At 41.7% G+C, this 22,798-nt stretch overlaps 1 pseudogene; it reads right to left on the reverse strand.

The window, feature by feature from the left end:
• Positions 1–15,692: 15,692 nt before the first annotated feature.
• Positions 15,693–22,798, reverse strand: LOC115192245 (39S ribosomal protein L19, mitochondrial-like; annotated as a pseudogene).

Raw genomic sequence — 22,798 nt, forward strand, 5'->3', positions numbered from 1 at the left:
AGATTCATCCTTCGGACTGCCAGACGGAGTGGAGCAGGTTGAGAGCTTCAAGTTCCTTGGTGTTCACATCACCAACATACTAGAATGGTCCAAACACACAAAGACAGTCGTGAAGAAGGACCGACAAAGCCTATTCCCCTTCAGCTAAACTAAAAAGATTTGGCATGGGTCATCAGATCCTCAAAAGGTTCAACAGCTGCAACATCGAGAGCATCCTGACTGGTTGCATCACTGCCTGGAACGGCAACTGCTCGGCCTCTGACCGCAAAGCATTACAAAGGGTAGTGCGTACGGCCCAGTACATCACTGGGGCTAAGCTGCCTGCCATCCAGGACCTCTACACCAGGCGGTGTCAGAGGAAGGCCCTAAAAATTGTCAAAGACCCCAGCCACCCCAGTCACAGACTGTTCTCTCTACTACCGCATGGCAAGTGGTACCGGAGTGCAAAGTCTAGAACCAAAAGGCTTCTCAACAGCTTTTCCCCCCAAGCCCTAAGACTTCTGAACAGGTAATCAAATGGCTACCTGGACAACTTGCATTGTGTGTCCTCCCCCTTGTTTTTGAAAAAAAAGCCAAAAACTTTTGTCCATTAAAATAACATAAAATTTATCAGAAATACAGTGTAGACATTGATAATGTTGTAAATGACTATTGTAGCTGGAAATGGCAGATTGTTTATGGAATATCTACATAGAGGCCCATTATCAGCAACCATCACTCCTGTGTTCCAATGGCACGTTGTTTATTATTTTAAAAGGCTAATTGATCATTAGAAAACGCTTTTGCATTTTCAGTTGAAGTCGGAAGTTTACATACACCTTAGCCAAATACATTTAAACTCAGTTTTTCACAATTCCTGACACTTAATCCAAGTAAAAATTCCCTGTTTTAGGTCAGTTAGGATCACCACATTATTTTAAGAATGTGATATGTCAGAATAATAGTAGAGAGTGATTTATTTCAGCTTTTATTTCTTTCATCACATTCCCAGTGGGTCAGATGTTTACATACACTCAATTAGTATTTGGTAGCATTGCCTTTAAATTATTTAACTTAGGTCAAATGTTTCGGTTAGCCATCCACAAGCTTCCCACAATAAGTTGGGTGAATTTTGGCCCATTCCTCCTGACAGAGCTGGTGTAACTGAGTCAGGTTTGTAGGCCTCCTTGCTCGCACACGCTTTTTCAGTTCTGCCCACAAATTTCTATAGGTTTGAGGTCAGGGCTTTGTGATGGCCACTCCAATACCTTGACTTTGTTGTCCTTAAGCCATTTTGTCACAACTTTGGAAGTATGCTTGGGGTCATTGTCCATTTGGAAGACCCATTTGCGACCAAGCTTTAACTTCCTGACTGATGTCTTGAGATGTTGCTTCAATATATCCACATAATTTTCCTCCCTCGTGATGTCATCTATTTTGTGAAGTGCACCAGTCCCTCCTGCAGCAAAGCACCCCGACAAAATGATGCTGCCACCCCCGTGCTTCACGGTTGGGATCATGTTCTTCAGCTTGCAAGCCTCTCCCTTTTTCCTCCAAACATAACGATGGTCATTATGGCAAACAGTTCTAATTTTGTTTCATCAGACCAGAGGACATTATTCCAAAATGTGTAGTTGCAATCCGTTGTCTGGCTTTATTATGGTGGTTTTGGAGCAGTGGCTTCTTCCTTGCTGGGCGGCCTTTCAGGTTATGTCGATATTGGACTTGTTTTACTGTGGATATACATAATCAAGCATCTTCACAAGATTTTACATTTACATTTTTATTCATTTAGCAGATGCTCTTATCCAGAGCGACTTACAGTAGTGAATGCATACATTTCATACATATTTTTTTTTTTCATACTGGCCCCCCGTGGGAATCAAACCCACAACCTTGGCATTGCAAACACCATGCTCTACCAACTGAGCCACAGGGAAGACTAAATTTAACAATTTTATTCATATTTACAGATGACATACACATTTATTATTAAGGCACATGAAAGTTTGCATGTTCCAGAAGGCATTTCTGCCAAAATAAGAAATACATTTTAAAAAATAAGTTCAAATGCCTCTCCTGTGAAGTAGTGACATGCAACATACACCTAGCTTCTTGAAACGAGTTAATTGATTGAATTTCTAATGGAAGAAAGGTGTCGCATCCTTCCAATAGAGTTACAGACTGCTTTGTAAAGTGGCTTACATAAATGGGCCATGACACATCACAAAGAGATTGAATTACTCCCTTGCTGAAAACACATTTCTGTCTTGATATTCCTTAGGCATGCATTTCTGAAGTAGCCTATTTGCATGTCAAACAGGAATGATTGGCTAGGCAAAGTTTCTCCTTCTATGATCCGAATGTTAGGGAAGTAACTAACTACGTCATGTCCATACACAAAGCTATGTGCAGTGTTGATTTTAGATTTTTTTTTGTAGGGGATTTATTACTGTAGTATAGGCAATGAAATAGGCAATGCAACACTAAAGCATCCCCACAACATGATGCTGCCACCCCTGTGCTTCACGGTTGGGATGGTGTTCTTGGGCTTGCAAGCCTCCCCCTTTTTCCTCCAAACATAACGATGGTCATTATGGCCAAACAGTTCTATTTTTGTTTCATCAGACCAGAGGACATTTCTCCAAAAAGTACAATCTTTGTCCCCAATGTGCAGTTGCAAACCGTAGTCTGGCTTTTTTTATGCCGGTTTTGGAGCAGTGGCTTCTTCCTTGCTGAGCGGCCTTTCAGGTTATGTCAATATAGGACTCATTTTACTGTGGATATAGATACTTTTGTACCTGTTTCCTCCAGCATCTTCACAAGGTCCTTTGCTGTTGTTCTGGGATTGATTTGCACTTTTCACATCAAAGTATGTTCATCTCTAGGAGACAAAACATGTCTCCTATCTGAGCAGTATGACAGCTACATGGTCCCATGGTGTTTATACTTGCGTACTATTGTTTGTACAGATGAACGTGGTACCTTTAGGAATTTGGAAATTGCTCCCAAGATTGAACCAGACTTGTGGAGGTCTACAATTTTTTTTCTGAGGTCTTGGCTGATTTCTTTTGATTTTCCCATGATGTCAAGCAGAGAGGCACTGAGTTTGAAGGTAGGCCTTGAAATACATCCACAGGTACACCTCCAATTGACTCAAATGATGTCAATTAGCCTATCAGAAGCTTCTAAAGCCAGTGAATTATAAGTGAAATAATCTGTCTGTAAACAATTGTTGGAAAAATTACTTGTGTCATGCACAAAGTAGATGTCCTAACCCAAACTATAGTTTGTTAACAAGAAATTTGTGGAGTGGTTGAAAAACGAGTTTTAATGACTCCAACCTAAGTGTATGTAAACTTCCGACTTCAACTGTGTGTGTGTATGTATGTGTGTATGTGTGTATATATATGTGTGTATATATATGTGTGTATATATATGTGTGTATATATATGTGTGTGTATGTATATGGATGTGTATGTGTGTATATGTGTATATATGTATGTGTGTATATGTATATGTATGTATATATGTATATGTGTGTATATGTATATATGTATATGTATATGTGTGTATATATGTATATATGTATATGTGTATATATATATGTGTATATGTATATATGTATATATGTATATGTGTATACATATAAGATCCTTTGCTGTTGTTCTGGGATTGATTTGCACTGTTTGCACCAAAGTACGTTAATCTCTAGGAGACAGAACACGTCTCCTTCCTGAGCTTTGTGATGGCTGCGTGGTCCCATTGTGTTTATATGCGTACTAATGCTTGTACAGATTAACGTCGTATGTTCAGGCGTTTGGAAATCGCTCCCAAGGATGGACCAGACTTGTGGTGGTCTACACATTTTTTCTGAGGTCTTGGCTGATTTCCTTTGATTTTCCCATGATGTCAAGCAAAGAGGCCTTGAGTTTTAAGGTAGGCCTTGAAATACATCCACAGGTACACCTCCAATTGACTCAAATGATGTCAATCAGAAGCTTCATGGTCAAATTGCTGCAAAGAAACCACTACTAAAGGACACCAATAAGAAGAAGAGACTTGCTTGGGCCAAGAAACACGAGCAATGGACATTAGACCGGTGGAAAACTGTCCTTTGGTCTGATGAGTCCAAATTTGAGATTTTTGGTTCGCAGAGTAGGTGAACAGATGATCTCTGCATGTGTGGTTCCCACCGGGAAGCATGGAGGAGGAGGTGTGATGGTGTGGGGGTGCTTTGCTGGTGACACTGCCTATGATTTATTTAGAATTCAAGGCACACTTAACCAACATGGCTACCACAGTATTCTGCAGCGATACGGCGTCCCATCTGATTGGCACTTAATGGGACTATCATTTGTAGTCCCGTTAATGACCCAAAACACACCTCCAGGCTGTGTAAGGGCTATTTGATCTAGGAGAGTGATGGAGTGCTGCATCAGATGACTTTGCCTCCACAATCACCCGACCTCAACTCAATTGAGATGGGTTGGGATGAGTTGGACCGCAGAGTGAAGGAAAAGCAGCCAACAAGTGCTCAGCATATGTGGGAACTCTTTCAAGACTGTTGGAAAAGCATTCCAGGTGAAGCTGGTTGAGAGAATGCCAAGAGTGTGCAAAGCTGTCATCAAGGCAAATGGTGGCTACTTTGACAAATCTAAAATCAAACAGATATTTTGATTTGTTTAACACTTTTTTGGTCACTACATGATTCCATATGTGTTATTTAATAGTGTTGATGTTCTCACTATTATTCTACAATGTAGAATAATAGTAAAAATAAAGAACAACCCTTGAATGAGTAGGTGTGTCCCAACTTTTGACTGGTACTGTATTTATAAATATGTTTTATTTTCACATACACCGGATAGGTGCATTAACTTATTACCTTGATGCTTTCTCTGTTAAATCTAACGAGACCCTGCTGTAAATCAAACAGACAACAACCATCATCAATTTTAATTAGCTAGGGATATAAGATCCAACGTGGATCAAGGCAGAACTGTCTTCACTGGTGTAATGAATGAGATAAGAAAATATTCTGGACATTCCTTGCAAATACCATTTTTCAAGCTGTTGTTGCATCGCATGGCACAACTCCATCCCACCAGGCAAAACTCCATCCCACCAAACATATATTTTTTATCTCCGTACAAAATAGAAAGATCCAGGATTCTTCCAGGGTTCAAGTTCAATGTCTAATTTAACTGATTAATGCTTAATGTATGATATGACAACAAACAACACTGCCATAAACACAAGAAAGAGAAGTAGTGTTTTCTGCAACACGATTTTGGACAAATACGTCAGGGCACAAACCATGAGAAAGGGTTTAACATAGGCTTTACATCAACTGGTGAATTTGATTGAATGTAGCTATGTTCCCATGTTATATCCAAATGTAATGACATGAAAACAATTGGCAGATTATTAAGATATCTCCCGAGTGGCACATCGGTCTAAGGCACTACATCTCAGTGCTAGAGGCGTCACTAGAGACACCCTGGTTTGAATCCAGGCTGTATCTCAACCGGTTGTGATTGAGAGTCCCATATGGTGGTGCACAATTGGCCCAGCGTCATCTGGGTTTGGCCAGTGCAGGCTGTCATTGTAAGTAAGAATTTGTTCTTAACTGACTTGCCTAGTTAAATAAAGGTTTAATAAAAAATTACAAAATATCACAGTAAGACAGTCTCCTCCACTACAATCCTGTGCTGACCCTGATGGTACTGTAGCCATAATTGTCCCACCGTACTTCTGGCTGGGTTGTTATAGATGGGCAGGATTAGAACCTGCTTGCCTACATGACCCTGCCTGATGTCACGTTGACCACCGAAAAGGCCTATCAGCTTTCAAACAGTGATCTCAGAGAGAGAAAATTGTGTTTTATAGCTGTCTGGCTGTCTGTCTTTCTGTCTGCAGCCCGTTCTGTCTGTCTGTCTGCGTCCGTTCGTCCGCCGTTGTCCGTCGGTCAAACTGAGTTTGGATACAGTATATAGACCGTCTGAAGAAATGTAGACTCATCTGTCTGTGTGAACTCAGTTTAAGGCTTATAGCTTGTCTTCTGCCTGTAGTATAGAGATCTGTTTCTGTCTGTTAGTGTTTTACAGTCTTGCTCTCCTTTCTCAGCCACAGGGCCTGAACTTGACTCCAGGTGCAGTGTGGAGCGGAGTCAACCTGAGGGCATGGGAGGGATATACCGTCTGTATCCCATCCCCCCAGGTTTCTCCATCAAGCATGGAGACGCACACGGATGCAAGTACACACACACACACACACACACGGAAAGGACGCTTCCTTTCAGTCATAACTCAGGGGCCTGTAGTTCCAACTGGTTCACTGGTTCAGTAGTGTCACCTTGGTATGTCTACATTTCAAGAGCAAGACATGTTTTGCAACCGCCTACATACATAAAGTATATGACCATCAATTAGGCCCAAAACTAGTACTGAAAGAGGAGAACTTTGAAGATCCAGCAGGCGATATATCTTTACAATGACAGGTTCTTTTTTTTAAAGAACAAATATGTCCTACATACTTGATTTGTTTTTTGCTGTTTTATTGAGATTGAGCAATTAGGAATGAAAGGAGACATATTAGAGAGTGAAGTGACAAATCAGGATTTTGACCCGCGCCAGTAGAGACAGTGTGCAGTCTCTGGAGACGGCAACACCACCACTAGACCAGATTACACCAATACACTTTTAAATTATGAGAGAGGCTGGGTGGTTGGAGGAGAGGAAGCCATGCATGGGGACTCGACTCGGACTCATTCTCATAGACTTGTTTCTAATTTACGCTCATAGAATTGATTCTGACTTGCCTAAAGTGACTTGTCTGGCCGGATTACATAATACTGGGAGAGGGAGAGAGACGAAACAGAGGGAGTTAAATCCATATTTTCTTTTGTTTTTTTGGGCAGGGGCAAGCACAACAAAAACATAAGTCTCAGAACACTGAGAAACACAGTCATATCAGATTTAGCTAATAGCTAATTTCCATCTGTAGTCCCTAAACCATTCAGACACAGGTGAACATCTAGACATGGAATCATTATATGCAAAACAGAAAAACATCATACATAAAAAATTAAATAAAAATGAGATTAGGACATACAGACTTGTTTCAACACAGAAGTCAAAACATTGCACATAGAAACAAACACATTGCTATTGGATAGAAATGGTAATATACATATGAATAAAATGAAATATTGTACATAGCCCAGCTATTGCACGTATTGCAATTACACCTGTGTATGTATTAATGTGTCTTCTGTTGCATTTACAAGTCAGTGTGGCCCTTTAAGTTCAAATCAATGAGTGCATGACGATTGGACTTGATAATTTTTTTGTCTCAGTCGAGAAAGGCTTGGACGCTGCTACCTGTTTTCAGAGCAAAGGGGAGGCCATTCCTTTTCTCAGCTACTTTGAACAAGAAGGCTGATTGTGCAAAGGTGGTGGACCGTTTGGGGAGGCTACAGTCCCCCCTGGTGGACGTTATTGTTACCCTGCTGTTTTGCTCAGAGCCTAGGTTTACAAACACCCTCGGGGGGGGGGGGGGGGGGTAGATTGTGAGTTATCTTGTAAACCAGGCCGATATCTGAGAACAGAATTATGTTGTAAAAACTCAACAGGTTGAACTTGGTGATTATATTGCAGTGGTAGTAGTGACGTGTTTTTTTGTCCAATATTTTCAGTGTTATTTTAAGTTGAGGGTGGGCTCAAGGATTATGCCAAGGTATTGAATTCTGAGATGTATGAGGACCTGCTGCTTTTGATTGATGGAGAAATACATGGCCACTGTTTTCCCCAAATTTAGGGTGAGACAGGAGTCGTTGAGCCACTGTGAAACATTCTCCATAACTGATGTTAACTTGGCAGCCACTTGCTCAGCACTCTTTCCATGGATGTAGAGGACCGTGTCATCAGCGTACATTTGGATCTCCACTCCCAGGCATAAAGAAGGAAGATCATTGATATATAGGCTGAACACAGGGGCCCATAGTGCACCTCATTGGTAATGAAAGGTCTGTAATGGCTGTCGTAGAAAGTAGACCAAGGTGCAGCATGTCAGGTGCTCATGATGAATATTTATTTTAACTCAGAACACTAAAGAAAAAATAACAAAGAGAAAACGAAAGCGCACAGTTCTGTCAGGTACAGAAAACTAAACAGAAGACAATTACCCACAAACACAGGTGGAAAAAAACCCTACTTAAGTATGATCTCCAATTAGAGACAAGGACCAGCTGCCTCTAATTGGAGATCATCCCAAAAATGAAAACATAGAAATAGAAAACTAGAACCTAAACATAGATATACAAAACAAAGAAAAACACAAAACACCCCTGTCACGCCCTGACCTACTCTACCATAGAAAATAACATCTTAATATGGTCAGGACGTGACAGTACCCCTCCCCCAAAGGTGCAGACTCCGAATGCCACTAAAAAACAAAAACAGGAGGGTAGGGTGGGTAACTCCTGTCTATGGCAGCTCTAGTGCAGTCCACATAACCTTATCCTCCAGCGGATCCTCCAGCAGAGGAGGTGGCTCCGGGTCGGGGCGTAACCTCCGCCCCACCCGCTGAGCCCTCTGCTTTAGTACCACCGGACCGTGGATCGTCGTCAAAGGAACCGGACTGTAGATCATCGCTGGAGGTTCTGGGCTGCAGGCCGTCGCTGAAGACGCCGTCGCTGAAGGCTCTGGGCTGCAGGCCGTCGCTGAAGGCTCCGGGCTGCAGAGCGTCGCTGGAGGCGCCAGGCTGGGGAGCGTCGCTGGAGGCGCCGGGCTGCGTAGCGTCGCTGGAGGCGCCAGGCTGCGAAGCATCGCTGGAGGCGCCGGGCTGGGGAGCGTCGCTGGAGACGCCGGACTGGGGAGCATCGCTGGAGGTGCCATGCCATGGATCATCACTACAGGTTCCGCGCCATGGATCATCACTGGAGGCTTTGTGCCATGGATCACTGGAGGCTCCGGGCCATGGATTATCACTGGAGGCTTCGTGCCATGGATCATCTCTGGAGGCTTCGTGCCATGGATCATCCCTACAGGCTCCGGGCCATGGATCATCACTGGAGGCTTCGTGCCATGGAGCATCACTGGAGGCTTTCGGACCATAGATCATCACTGGAGGCTTCTTTCGTGGAGCTGGAATAGGTCTCACTGGACTAGGGAACGTCGCTGAGAGTTCTGGACTAGGGAATGTCCCTGGAGGCCGGGTGCGCAGAGCAAGCACAGGGTATACTGGGCCGTGGAGGCGCACTGGAGGTCTGGAGCTTATGGCTGGCACAACCCGTCCTGGCTGGATAACCCCCGTAGCCTGTCAAGCGCGGGGCGTTGTAACAGGTCGCACAGGTTTGTGCTGGCGAACTAGGGGTACCGTGCGTAGAGCTGGCGCAGGATGACCTGGGCCGAAGAGACACACCGGAGACCAGGAATGCTGTGCAGTCACAATCCTTCCTGGATGAATGCTAACTCTAGCACGGCAAATGTGGGAAGCTTGCACCGAGCGCACCGGGCTGTAGCTGCGCACTGGCGACACAGTGCGCATCCCCGCATAACACGGTGCCTGCTCGATCACTCGGTGCCTGCTCGATCACTCGCCCCCCACGGTAAGCACGGGGAGTTGGCTCAGGTCTCCAACATGACTCTGCCAATCTCCCCGTGTGACCCCCCCCAAAAATTATTTTGGGGCTGTCTCTCGCACTTGCCTCGTGGTTGGTATAGCGCCTCATAATAACGCCGCTCTGCTTTTGCTGCCTCAATCTCCTCCCTGGGGCGGCAATACTCCCCAGCCTGACTCCCGGGTCCTTTCCCATCCAGAATGTCTTCCCAGGTCCATTCCTGATCACGCTGCTTGGTCCTTTGGTGGTGGGTAGTTCTGTAACGGCTGTCGTAGAAAGTAGAATATTTATTTTAACTCAGAACACTAAAGACAAAATAACAAGCGAAAACGAAAACAAAATGAAAACTTAGAAATAGAAAACTAGAACCTAAACATAGATATACAAAACATAGAAAAACACAAAACACCCCCTGTCACGCCCTGACCTACTCTACCATAGAAAATAACATCTTACTATGTTCAGGACGTGACAAGGTCATTGTTTATCCGGACACACTGGACCCGGTCAGCTAGATAGGACTCCATCCAGTCAAGAGTATTTTGTGAGAGTTTGGAGAGAAGGAATTTATGGTTGACGGTGTCATTTATGTTTTTGAGGATATGTTGGCACGAAAGATTTACTGACTTTAGCAGTAGTAGTAACTGGTGTGGTTTCACAAGTCTTGATTAACAGGTTCTAATACAGATAATATCCAAGTATTGATAGATATTTTATTCTGTCACAGCTTCACCTTGTGTGTATGTGTTGTGGCACGACCTGGGCGTGCCCCTGTGTGTGCGTGCATATGTGTGCATGTGTTTATAAGGGTGTGTGGTCCATAATGAGTTGAGTAAACATCTGGTGCTCCTGTATTAGAGACTGCTCCTCCTGTAATGTGGGTAAATTAGAGAGTGTAGGAGAGAGTCATTCCCAGCACACATCACAGACATGACATACTGGCTCCAAGTGTGTTTACAGTGCTAACTGTAACTAACACTATGGAACATGTCATCTCAAAAGAAAAACCACAACATTTTTCCACCCACTAGTAAAAGGCAACCAGTTGTCCCCTAGTGATGCACGGGTTGACTCATATCACGCACAGGTTTATAAGCTTTGGGCCTAACTGTACACACGCAAATCGCCAAATGCTTTAGGGAACAGGCAGAAAAAGGTTATGGCCGTCCACAGAGTCAAAAAGGACAATGTCTGAGTTTAATTCAATAAGAGAAAAGCTGCAAAAGGAGAGCTGAAAATAAAGAGAAGGGAGGGCCAGAAAAGTAATGTTTGGAAAAGATTTGGTGAAGTGGTAAAAGAGTATGATAGCAGTATGTTATGTGTGATCATTGTGAGGCGCTATACAAATTCGACAGACACGGATGGGAACTTCAAATAGGCTTATGGCACGTAAAGGGACCTGTTGCCTACTGTTCAGATGGGTTGAATGGGAACTGAAATCTGGACACTGACTTTAGGTCTATAATCTCTCACATATCCTTAATATTAACTCCTGCAGAATTAAGCATTTCTTGCAGTAAAATTATACACCAAATAAATGTAGGCAAAATTTTGATTTGGGGACAGGAGTGGAGAAATATGATTTCTTTCTTTCAGCATCTTGAGAGAATGTGAATGCACAGTTAGATACCGTCTGTAGAGGTGTTATCTATATCAGCGCAAAAAAAGCTGATAGTGTTTCAACCACAAAATATGCTTCCAAGCCGAACTGAAATGTTATCAGAAACATGTTGGGTCGTTTTCACAGCTTTCTATTTCCTTAGGGAATGAGCGCTCCCCTCAGCCTGTAACATGTCACATTTGTGAAATGGCAGGCTATAGCCATGAAATAATAATAATAATATAGCCTAAATAATTAAAATCCATTCCTTCTTAGGCTACCTGGCTTTCTCCAGACTGATTTAGAGTTAGTATGCTTGTTGAAATGTCGAACGTCAGTATATAGTGGCAGAATCACACAAAACTTCCCAAGCAAAGTATATTTTTTGTCTCCTCGGCTATAGAAGCACAGCCTCTGAATGTCATAGACACAAACCAAAGATATCTCATATGCTTTGGAGTCATGTCTTAACCCCAGCATTTTACAGCTTGTTTCTAACATAAAGTATTGCGCTCTGAAGACCAGTTATAGATAAGCTATTAGCCATTTTCTTTAACAAAAGCCACAATATCTTCACATACCACCTCAATTCAAGCCCTGGTTTTAACTTAACACACTGAGCTCTTCACTGACACAGATATTTAAGGAGTGCACGGTGACTTAAGGAATTGGCTGGCAAAATCTATGAATAGTAGACTATAATTTAATCTGTCAAACAGTTAGGCCTACCTCATTTCTTGAATAGGACGAAATAGGCTCCAACACAAAGTCCTCTTGTTACTCGACTAACAAGAGGATTAAAATGAAATAGTCCTTCTCAAATTAGCCTACTTTCAGCACCAATGCGCTGTCCCTCTCCGCGGCTGCCGCTTCATAGTTACGTAAGTTATGTAAAATACTCAAATATGGCTTATTGTGAGGTCAATAACTCTGATAAATAGCTTCATTATTGGCAACTAAACATATTGTTTTTATTGAAATCAGTTATAACAGTAGCAAGTTTACCTCCGGTCCTCCTTCTCATCTTTGTGCTCTCGCTTTCGAACTGAACAGGGCCAGTGTGTCACGCCCTGACCTTAGAGATCCCTTTTATTCTCTATTTGGTTAGGTCAGGGTGTGATTAGGGTGGGAAATCTGTTTCTATTTCTTTGTTGGCCTAGTATGGTTCCCAATCAGAGACAGCTGTTTGTCGTTGTCTCTGATTGGGGATCATACTTAGGCAGCCCTTTTCCCCACCTTAGATTGTAGGATCTTGTTTGTGTGTAGTTGCTTTCTGCACTGCATATAGCTTTACGTTAATTTTTGTATTTTGTTGTTTTTTTCCGGTGTCATTTTTTATAAAAGTAAAATGTACGCCTACCACGCTGCACCTTGGTCTCATTCCAACAACGAGCGTAACACAGTTTCCTGATAGCGATGGAACTTAGCTTAACAATGCATCTTTCTTACAACAGCTGAAAATGTAATATGCATTTCCCAAAACAACATGCAGAGAGAACGATTGCAAAGACCATGGCAACTTTTTATTTGTAGTCAACTTTATTCTGAAGTTATCAGATGTCACAGAGAGATGGATAAACCATGTGATTCTATGTTTATCAGAGGTCCTCTGTGTATAAAGTGACGCGGGAGGGAAAAAAAGCATCTAACAATGCACCTAGCTGTTAGAGGAGTGGTCTGAGGCAGGTGGTAGATTATGAGCATTTTCAAGTGTAACGTTAATAACGATAGTTTTGGGAAACAGCTCGGATATTTAAAGATGCTCCTACAAAGCTTCTAAAGTTGAGCTTAGCCTTAAGATGCTTTTGGGAAAACTGAGCCCAGGACATCTGTAGGCCTAGTCCGCACGCACAGATGCTACATTTTTAGGACAAATGAAAAAGTATTTTCGGAAGAGGCCTTTAACTCGCCTCCTGAAGTGCCACCGTAAAGAGCACAGCCATTGTTTAAGGGAAAGGGAAAGGGGGATACCCAGTCATTTGTACAACTGAATGCATTCAACTGAAATGTATCATTTAACGAAACAGGCAGCACAAAAGGGTTTACATCAGCATGAGCAGGGCGGGCCGGGGCTCATGATTGGGAATGCCTATCCATTGCAGTGTGTAATGAATGCAGTGTAGCCTAGCTTCATATAAACCATCCCAGCAGTGCAAAAACTTGGGAAGGAAGTACATTTAACTTTGCCCTGTGCTTCTCTGAGCATGCTCTCCGAGCACCCCCTCATGTGCATTTTACTTGTAAGCCTATCGCCTCATGAGTCTTCTTAAATACCCCCTGTGGATAGGCCAAGTACCCCTAGTGGTCCTAGTACCCCAGGTTGGTAAAGGCTATGGATAATTTTATTGAGACCACACTAGGCACACTTGATATTGCTCGCCCAGGGATTAGGGGTATCATCGGGCACACGAGATACTATAATAAGCAACTTGTTCTCAAACCCTGAACAATATGACATTTAATCGATTACAAATTACATGACCCTCCCCTGGACTAAAAAATACTAAACCATCCCCCTGGCTGAAATTGAAAAAGCATGACCCTCCATTTTCTTCCAGGTAACAATTGTGTCAATTTAGACCGCTCGCTTACAACCGGTCAAACTGATGTCATTTGAACATTTTGCACATAAAATCTTTCCCTTTTTTGTTGTTGTGTTATTCCATTTTCTCCCAGGTCCCTAAACATCTTTGCTCCGAGAAAGAAGCAAACATGACAAAACTTTATCGACGTCAACTAGATTGAAGCGTTCATTCTATCGATTTATGACATTATTCTGGTGTGCAAGGGTTTATTTAGTCTTCTAGGGCAACATATTGGCTAATGACAGAAGAGAAGCTGCATATATCTAATTATAGACAAGTTGACTAACAAATAACCTATGAAAAACAGTGGTAGGTAGCCTAGTGGTTAGAGCGTTGGGCCAGTAACCAAAAGGTTGCTGGATCAAATCCCTGAGGTAAAAATTGTTGTTCTGCCCTTGAACAAGGCAGTTAATCCACTGTTCCTCAGTAGGCCGTCGTTGTAAGAATTTGTTCTTCAAATTCAAATAAGAATTTGTTCTTAACTGACTTGCCTAGTTAAATAAAGGTAAAAAATAAATGTAGTGTTACAATATGGTATTATCATGGTAATAACAAAAGCAAGTTCCTTGTAACTTTACAGTTTACTAAAACACAAAAAGTCATGGTCCTCTGTACCTCAGTTGGTAGAGCATGGTGTTTGCAATGCCAGGATAGTGGGGTAGATTCCCAGGACCAATTGTACGTTAAATATAGGCGCACATGACTGTAAGTAGCTTTGGATTAAAGTGTCTGCTAAATGGTGTGATGGAAATTCTTATCTTTGTGCTTTTCTAATAACCAATTTCTGTGTTCCATTTATGTGCTTTTCTAATAACCAATTTCTATGTTCATGCAAGTGACTGATTGAACAAATCCTCACTATCAGTGTCTGTAATTTGGCAGTACGCCCAGAACCTTGTATTGAGAAAGATATCTCAGTTTCAAGGTCTCAGCTTAGAGAAAAGAAGCCTCGTGAGGTATTGGTCTGTCATATGCATGATCCAGTATTGGTCAGTCACATGAATTAAGCAAACATTAATTATGAATGATGAATAAGCTAAATCATGCAAATCAGACCAAAGTTACAGACCAAAGTTACAATACAAATATACAGACCAAAGTTACAATAAGATTGCCATAGATTTTCTGTTAATTACAAAAATAAGGCAATCTTATTGTAACTTTGGTCTGTATATTTGTATTGTAACTTTGGTCTGTATATAAGGGAACTAACGGGACTGCCCCGGTGAAGCTCCTGATCAACATGTGTACTTGGTGCATTGAGTTGGTTGGAACCTCTTCAGCATGCTGATAAGGAACTATGAATCATTTAAGATTGACTTTGAGTCAATGTAAGAATTTCCACAACAATGGCATGTAAAAAATGTATTAAAAAGGTTTGTTATTTGACTACAATAAGGTAGAGCAGGGGGTGGGGTGGGAGCAACCCTCATCCTGAAAAGCTTCAGGCTTTAATTTTTCCAATGAAAATAGAAAATGAGTATGACAGCGTGGCATTGAAAGCATACTAATTTGTGATCATACATACTGCACTGCATTCTATTCTTGCAAACACAAAAGACATATGTAAGAATATTTTAAGAGACAACGCAGAGGACTAAAGGTCAAGAGGGAATTAACAGTCAATGGAAATAGTTGTCATCTGACCACTTCCGTATTGAGCGAGTCACTGGTACTTCCTGCTTTAGTTTTTGCTTGTAAGCAGGAATCAGGAGGACAGAATTACGTTCAGATTTGCTAAATGGAGGGCGAGGAAGAGCTTTGTATGCGTCTCTGTGTGTGGAGTAAAGATGGTAGAGAGGTTTTTTCCTCTAGTTGCACATGTGACATGCTGGTAGAAATGAGGTAAAACGGTTTTAAGTTTGCCTACATTAAAGTCCCCTGCCACTAGGAGAGCCGCTCCTTACTTGGGCCGCTTCCAGCGCTTGGACTAAGGCTTGGGACGCATACGCACTCTGGTCTGAAGGGAAGAATGGGGCAGATAGATATAAGGGTCAGAAAGATGCTGTTCTGCGATCGGGGGTCAGACAAATGCTTTTTGGAGATATAGGGGGTAGGGTTGCAAAGATACCGGTAGTTTTCCAAAGTTACCGAATCTTCAGTTATTTTGGTAATTAACAGAAAATCTATGGCAATCTTATTGTAACTTTGGTAATTTATAGTTGAAACTCTTTTACAGTTATTCATATATAGTATTAATTTTTTATATCGTCTCCATATTGTCCATTAGTTTGAAAGTTTACCGAAATATACCCTTCCCTTTGTAACCCTAATAGGGGGTCAGATAAAAACTGTTCTAAGATAAAAGGGGTCAGATAAATACTGTTCTGAGATATAGGGGGTCAGATGAATACTGTTCTGAGATATAGGGGGTCAGATGAATACTTTGCTGTACAAACTGGTATCTGAATTATGTATCTGAACTATTTACGATGCTCTGGTTCTTTTTTTCCCCAATCCCTTTTCGGCATTTACACAATTGCCATACATGCTCCTTATAAACAATACCCACTTGCATTTCATTTCAACTGACTTTAGTGGGAAAAATACAGAAATGTCAGATTTGTTTTGAACAGAATAAAGACGAGCCAAAATGTGTATTCAATGGAATAATAGTCAGAGCTAGCCACTTACTTTGTTGACGGGCACGTCCCCGTTGACAGAGTGGGGAATGGGCTTCATGTCCAAGTCCACGGTGCTGTACTCAGGCAGGGCATCTCTCAGGTACCACAGGTTGTTGTCCAGACTTTTTCCAGCTTCAGGACCTCCAGCTGCTGCAGCCGCAGCTCATAGCAGATCTCCACTCCTGAGGAAGTGAGACAGATGGAGAGATATACCGTATTTAGCCAAAGGTTATCATGGCCCAGTGCTTTACTCAGATGTTACATGCACACACTAAATCAAGGCTCCCCAACCCTTGTCCTGGAGAGCTCCTTCCGTCCACCTGATTCTATTAGTTAGCTGCTAACCAGAACAGAGCAAACCCCTGTTTACCAAGTTGCTCTCCAGGTGTGCGTCCCAATAATTTCCTATCTCCTGAAGTGTGCACTCGTTCTCTACTTCCCACAAATCTAAAAGCATTGGATTGGTAGATTAATGCGCTATTGGGAGTTTCCACCATATTTCTTAAACCAGTTATTTCCTTTCAAATGATTGAGTGCACACTTCGGGATAAATAATTGGGTCATTGACCAGGAGGAGGGTTGGCCATATCTGGACTAAATCAATGGAAATTGGGCTTCTTTGCTGCAGATAGAGGGTAGCTCCACAACTAATGGGTCTGACACACTCATCCAACTGAGATGCTTATCCAGGAAGCAATATACACCCCCCCCCCCCCCCCCACACACACACACACACACAGTTAACTAGGGGACCTGTTTGTGTACTACATAATCATCCTCACCTTGGCCGTCAATGATTTCCTCAGGACAAACGTGGCTCCCAGTCCGTGGCCACCTCTCTGGATGCAGATGCCCACAAAGCAGTTGATTTTGCCACTGGCATGAGGGTCTGCCATGGTCACAGCTAAGACACTTCCTGCAAAACACAATGACTGCTTTAGTCTATCAATACATTCATAGGATAAAGCCCAGTGCAGTCAAAATGCAGTTCCTTGTGTTTTGTATCATACCGTAAAATAGCTGCTGAAACTAACACTGTAAGTGTGAACATTTTTTATCAGTGTTATTCCCTCATATAAAACAGGTTGTTTGGATCCTGATTGGTGGATATGTGGGAGTAGTGGGACAACTCCCGCTAAATACCATGACATGTTAAATCTCATATTTCCACAATCCCGCAGCCCAGGCAGGAAGTTCATAAGCTTCATCTCCCTTGGGGCAAAGCATCTACACTTAATTTTTCCATGCTACTATTTGCTTTGCAACAGTTGGGGGTTTTACACATCTACAGTACTTGTCTGCCTCAACGACCTGTGCAACAATGTATCATTTTACAAATGCGATCTCTCCCATGCCAGAAGGTTAGCTAGCCCAAGAATGAATGTGAAACTAATAATTAATCATGTAAACCGAATAACATTAATTCATTAACCAGTGCAGCCTATGTAGGCTTATTGTATATTTATTAAATTATTATTTATTGAAGTTCTTGTCTATTCTAGCTAGCTACATGCCAATCCTTTGTTTAGCATAGCAACATCGAATAAAAAGAATGATTAGAATTAACGACTGGGTCAAAACATGAGCTAACGACCAGCCCGCTTGAGTAGCAACCTCAGAATGCAAAAGTTGTCTGTTGCGAGCCTGGAGGCAAGGGAAATAATGGCTGTAAGTGGCCATCGGTGTGAAAGTGGGACGTCCCATTCTCTGCCAAAGAAGAGGCAAGCACTGGCTGTCAACCCGCACCAGGAACATGGGCAGTTCTTCCACTCTTGTGCCATCAACAGACACTATTAACATCACCAACTAGCTAAGTTAGCTATCTAGGCCTATTGGATACTTATTAACCCATTACAGTCTAAGCCGGAGGAAGGGTTCTATTAAGCTATATAAAATTGTTTAAAGAAGGTCATACCAAGGATCATTTTGCTATTTCATTTTGAATTTTAAGACCCCTTGAAGTATCAAAAAAATATATTCAAAATCATTTTAGGCCTTACTGGTATTAGCCCATACATATGCATTGCATAACATATTCACTACATGGAACAACAGACAGTCCCCCCCAAAAATCTATAGGAAGTTTGTTCTGAAGTGTCTGTCCTATATCTGAGAGATGTATTTAACACCTTATTTTTGGCACTAAACAGTCTCCATACATACTTCCATTCACTTCGTGAGTCTCATCTTTCCATAGAGGGGTCATAATAGGCCAAACCGTTCGGACGCTACAGACGATTTTGTGAGAAGACCAATTTTTGGGATGTCTCATGGTCTGACAAACACCGCTCTAGCTCTGCCACCTTTCAACACAGATGCGGAAGTGCGACATCGGCGGATGCAGTGGATTGAGACAGATCTCTAGCTTAAATTGACAGATTTTTATGGGGATTGTTTTATTATGTTAATTAGATTTCCACGGGCGCGGACATCGCCTCTAGGGGGTTAACTCATTATTAATTGAAGTTCTTGTCTCTCATCATCATTCACTCTCTGCTAGCTAGCTAGACGCCAATGATATGTTTAGCATAGCAACGTCGAATTAATAGAATAATTCTAATTAACAACTGGGTCAAAACATGAGAAGAAAATGTATGACCACCCCGCTTGGCTAGCAACATCAGAATGCAAAAACGAATTTACTAGCTAAAATAATGTTTTTAATGTAAAAATATTTGTATCGATATATTGGCAACCTTTTTATAACTCTCCCCTAAGGACTATTCCCGGCACTCTGCAATATACAATCTACACAGAACCTTCTTATCAGCATGTTTGCATGGTGACATCCACAGGCGATAAATGAGTTAATAGACCCAATCATTTTTGTCAGTTTTTATGGAAAACTATTATAGTAAGGTACTTAATTGTTACCCAGAAATGATTTGATATTGATATAAAAATGGCTGGATTGGGCCTTTAAAAATATACTGGAAAGGCCAGTATCTCCCCTCAAAGTGATTAATATGATTGAGCTTGCTAGGTGGCAGTGAGTACTGAAAATGTTTGTATAACTTTATCTCTCATTTTTGCTAAATGAGACCCACACGCAAAGAACAGGTGTGTAACAGAGATTCAAATTATATTGGCAAGGTAGAGGGTGCCAGATTAAGTACTGGTATAAGGATGTTTGTGAGCTAGGAAGCAAGAGACTTTTGAGTGATGCTCGGGACAAAAAGCCCTGTAGCAGATAGCTAGCGATACACTGATGTCGGGACTTTGACAAACTTAGCAGTGAGGGAGTGATGACCATGAAAACACACAAGACTGATGGCTATAGCTATGCTCAACAAATACAGTGCCTTCAGAAAGTATTCACACTCCTTGACTTTTTCCCCTTGACTTTTTTCACATTTTGTTGTGATACAGCTTGAATTTAAAATGGATCACATTTAGATTTTAGATTTTTACACACAATATCCCATAATGTCAAAGTAGAATTTTTTTTTTTTTTTTACAAAATAATAATAAATGAAAAGCTGAAATGTCAATAAGTATTCAACCCCTTTGTTATGGCAAGCCTAGTTTAGTTATTTATTTTATCCTTATTTTATCAGGTAAGTTGACTGAGAACACATTCTCATTTACAGCAACGACCTGGGGAATAGTTACAGGGGAGAGGAGGATGAATGAGCCAATTGTAAGTTGGGGATGATTAGGTGGCCATGATGTGATATTTAGGTGGCCAGATTAGGAATTTAGCCAGGACACCGGGGTTAACATCCCTACTCTTACAATAAGTGCATTGGGATCTTTAGTGACCACAGAGAGTCAGGACACCCGTTTAACATCCCATCCGAAAGACGGCACCCTACACAGGGCAATGTCCCCAATCACTGCCCTGGGGCAATGGGATACTTTTTTAGACCACAGGAAAGGGTGCCTCCTACTGGCCCTCCAACACCACTTCCAGCAGCATCTGGTCTCCCATCCAGGGACCGACCACGACCAACTCAGCTTACCTTCAGAAGCAAGCCAGCAGTGGGATGCAGGGTGGTATGCTGCTGGGTATAAATAGATTCATGAGTAAAAATGTGCATAATAAGTTGCATGGACTCACTCTGTGTGCATTAATAGTGATTAACATGATTTTTAATGACTGCCTCATCTCTGTACCCGACACATACAATTATCTGCAAGGTCCCTCGGTCAAGCAGTGCATTTCAAACACAGATTCAACCACATAGACCAGGGAGGTTTTCCAATGCCTTGCAAAGAAGGGCACCTATTGGCAGAGGGGTAAAAATAAAGCAGCCATTGAACATCCCTTTGAGCATGGTAACGTTATTAATTACACTTCGGATGGTATATCAATACACCCAATCATTAGAAAGATACAGGCGTCCTTCCTAACTCAGTTGCCAGAGAGGAAGGAAACCGCTCAGGGTTTTCACCATGAGACCAATGGTGACTTTAAAACAGTTACAGAGTTTAATGTCTGTGATAGGAGAAAACTGAGGATGGATCAACAACATTGTAGTTACTCCACAATACTAACCTCATTGACATAGTAAAAAGAAGGAAGCCTGTACAGAATACAAATATTCCAAATCAGGCATCCTGTTTGCAACAAGGCACTAAAGTAATGCTGCAAAAAATGTGGCAAAGCAATTAGCTTTTTGTCCTGAATACAAAGTGTTATGTTTGGGGAAAATCCAATACAACCCATTACTGAGTACCACTCTCTATATTTTAAAGCGTAGTCGTGGTTGCATCATGTTATGGGTATGCTTGTAACCGTTAACAACTGGGGAGCAGAGGCAAAATCCTATAGGAAAACCTGGTTCAGTCTGCTTTCTACCTGACACTGGGAGATGAATTCACCTTTCAGCAGGACAAAAACCTAAAACACAAAGCCCAATCTACACTGGATTTGCTTACCAAGAAGACAGTAAATGTTCCTGAGTGGCCGAGTTACAGTTTTGACTTAAATCTGCTCGATAATCAATGAAAAGATTTGAAAAGGGTTGTCTAGCAATGATCAATAACCAAATTGACAGGGCTTGAAGAATTTTGAAAATAATAATGTTGTATATTATATACAAATATTGTACAATCCAGGTGTGTAAAGCTCTTAGAAACATACCCAGAAAGACTCACAGCTGTTATTGCTGCCAAAGGTGATTCTAACATGTATTGACTCACGTGTGAATACTTACAGTATGTAAATTAGATATTTCTGTATTTCATTTTCAATAGATTTGCAGAAATGTCAAAAAATATGTTTTCACTTTGTCATTATGGGGCATTGTGTGTAGAAAATATATTTCATCCATTTGGAATTCAGGCTGTAAACACAACAAAATGTGGAATAAGTCAAGTGGTATGAATACTTTCTGAAGGCACTGTGTATTATTCTTCTGGCTTTATTTGTGATATTTTACCTTGCCTCACTGGCTTGCTAGGTAATCAATCCTCTGATGACATCTGAAATGTTGCTGACGATAACCATCTGATTACGTGTTTGCCAACTTGCATGAGCTGCATCTGAAGTCGACATGATCATATTTACTTCTATATAAACAAACAGGTTTCTGATTTGGAAGTGCGGGCGCAACTGACATGGCTGGGAAATGGGCCTATACTGCCTAGCAGCACAATGAAGCTTGTTACATTAGCAATCTAAGAACAGATTTAGAATAACAACAATGCAAGTAGCTATACTGCAACAGAACATCACACAAGCGCTCAGCATGGGTCGTTGAATGGAGCTCTCAATAGACTATGTTCTGTACAGGGCTGGCTAGCAAATATGATGGAGTGTATTGCAATAAGATTTATAAACCAACAACTGTCTCAAATGTCTCTTACCAAAATAAACCTCCGCTGGATCATGTCTTTGCGCTCGATGGAGAACTTAAGTGGATTTATTCTCTGTCGGGGAAGGATGAATTCTGGACTCAGGAACCTGTGTTCAAAATCAGAACAGAAGCAAGCATTATTAATTGAGAATGGCATAATTGATGATGAAAAACAAGAGGAATTGCAAAAGTAAAGTCAGTGTTACTATAGCTAAATGGCATTATATAAGTGAGGCAGTGCCAGCCTGTTTGTGCCTTCATGCCAATGTTTGGTTTGACAATGACAGCAATGAAGTTGGCAAAAGTGATAGGCCTAAATATATAGCCTTCATGCCAATGTTTGATTTGACAATGACAGCAATGAAGTTGGCAAAAGTGATAGGCCTAAACATATATGGGACCAGGCTAGCGTCACGTCACTATGGTTTCAATGTTATGAACACAGCTTGTTGGCTAGAATATCCTTAGCTACTTACTTTCGCAAGTGAAGCCTCGGACTGTGTTTTGTCAATGATGACAGGTTTTGGTGGAGGGGTGAATTTTGTTGGCTTGCCATTGTCCCTCCCCAGCACGAGGTGACACAT

This window comes from Salmo trutta, chromosome 1 (assembly GCF_901001165.1).
Source record: "Salmo trutta chromosome 1, fSalTru1.1, whole genome shotgun sequence".
NCBI lineage: Eukaryota > Metazoa > Chordata > Actinopteri > Salmoniformes > Salmonidae > Salmo > Salmo trutta.